Source organism: Hyaena hyaena, unplaced genomic scaffold (genome assembly GCF_003009895.1).
Source record: "Hyaena hyaena isolate Hyena2069 unplaced genomic scaffold, ASM300989v1 scaffold_459, whole genome shotgun sequence".
Lineage (NCBI taxonomy): Eukaryota > Metazoa > Chordata > Mammalia > Carnivora > Hyaenidae > Hyaena > Hyaena hyaena.
Window position 1 is genome coordinate 272,600 of NW_024081093.1, and position 2,077 is coordinate 274,676.

Here is a 2,077-nt window from a genome sequence, read left to right on the forward strand (position 1 = left end):
AAAAAAAAAAAAAAAAAGTCGCATAATACAGGCTTGCTTTTAAAAAATTGGGTGAGGGGCACCTGGCTGGCTCAGTCAAAGGAGCATGCAAGTCTTGATCCTCAGGATTGTGAGGTCAAGTCCCACATTGGGTGTAAAGATTACATAAAATCTTAAGAAACAAAACAAAAGTGGGTGACCTCCCGGCTGCAGCCGTGTTTGGTAGGTTTACCAGAGCTTGCTGTTAGGAGCGTCCCTTGCCGCCTGCATCTCTTCAGTTTCCTAGTTCCGAGACAACGCTCAGGCAGGGAAGTAGGCCACCCCCGCCGCTCCACGTACTTCCTCACGTGGACACGTGGAGGGGAAGGTGGATAACAGCGCATCATTTACCCAAAACTTGATCTGTTCAGATGGGGGGGGGTGTCTACCAGAACAAGGAATTTGTGGCGTAACTGGACGTTGCCCAATGTTTCTTTTTGAGAGACTAAGAGAGAGCGCGCCAGCAGGTAAGGGGCAGAGAGAGATGGGGAGAGAGAATCCTAAGCAGGCTCGGCGCTGTGAGCCCCAGAGTACCAGCCCTGGGGGACCCACTCCTGCAGAGTTGTTTGGCCAGAGCGTTTAATGGAGAGTCCACAGAAGGTGCGAATCGGTGGGACCCCACGGGATCGTGGTAGCGTGGATCGGGAAGAGGCCTGCTGGAACGTGAGGACAATGTATCTTTGGCTGAATCTCAAGGAACGAGAACTTTCCTTGCTTGCTGGTCGCCTTGTGCTGTGAGCAGGTCAAGGAAGAACTCGTGCGGCCGTTCATGGCCAACGACAGGTTCGTGGCTTCAACGACAGTGGCTTTCCTGTCACTTGAGAAGGGATACACAGGGGCGCCTGGGGGGCTCAGTCGGTTGAGTGTCCGACTTGGGCTCAGGTCATCATCTCACGGTTCGTGGGTTCGAGCCCCGCGTCGGGCTCTGTGCTGACACTTCAGGGCCTGGAGCTGCTTCAGATTCTGTCTCCCTCTCTCTCTGCCCCTCCGCTGCTCATGATCTGTCTCTCAAAAATAAATATTAAAAAAAATTTTAAAGAAAAAAAGAGAAGGGATACACAGGCAGCCGTTGTCCCCGGTTCTAGCGCCCAGTGGTGCCCTCAGGGGCTCAGCGCTGTTCTTCCCGCCACTGTCCTTAGCATTTGGGCTTCTGTCCCGCGACCCTGGAGTACGTTCCAGCCTCGCGTCTGCATTGAAGGCCAGGAGAAGAGGGCTGAGGCGCCCCGTCCTCACAGGAGACTCTGAGGGACAAAGTCCCAGGAACCCCAGGGGACCTCAGTTTCAAGTCTCCTTAGCTGCGGGGAAGGCAGTCCCACACCGCGACTGCCACCCTTGCCGGGAGAGGAGGGGGAGTCCGGGCGAGCGTTTGTCCAGCCTGCAAACTCGTCCGGGTGCTTGCGGTCCATGAGCGTCCGGCGGCCCGCAGCCCACCCCACGCAGGCCTGCACATGAGACGTCAGCGCTTCACTCGGTGACTGTCCCCAGGGGGCCTTCCCACCCGTTCCTGCCCCAACGTGTTCATGCCACCTTTGTTAAGTGACTAAAGAAATATGCTAAAAGATCGCAAATGCCATTTCCCTGAAGTTTTTCCTAGGTGTCCCCGTGTCTCCCATCTGGGGTCACTTGCGATACGTACCTTTGCTGGTAAGTGCGCGGCTTTCTGTAAACAGATACGGGAGAGGCAGGCATCAGTCTTAAGTCCTCTTTACAAGGGTTTGAGATTTAATTTTAAGATCTTAATTTTAAGTAATCTCTACACCCAACGTGGGGCTCGAACTCACAAGCCCAGGATCAAGAGTCACATGCCCCGCTGACTGAGCCAGCCAGGCGCCCCCGAGGTGAGTTCCGAGAAGAGCCTCACTAGCTTCGGGTCAAGCCCCACTACCCACTCGGCTTCGCACAGGCCGCTGAGAAGCGAACGCCAGCGGCCCCGAGGCTGTGAGGCCCGAGCCCCCAGCAGAGCTGGCCTGGCCGCTGTCGTGGCCCTGCCCTCACGTCCCAGGACGGCTCCACCCTGCCGAGTCCTCCCCCCGGCCCCCGGCCCCCCACCTGCCTGCGC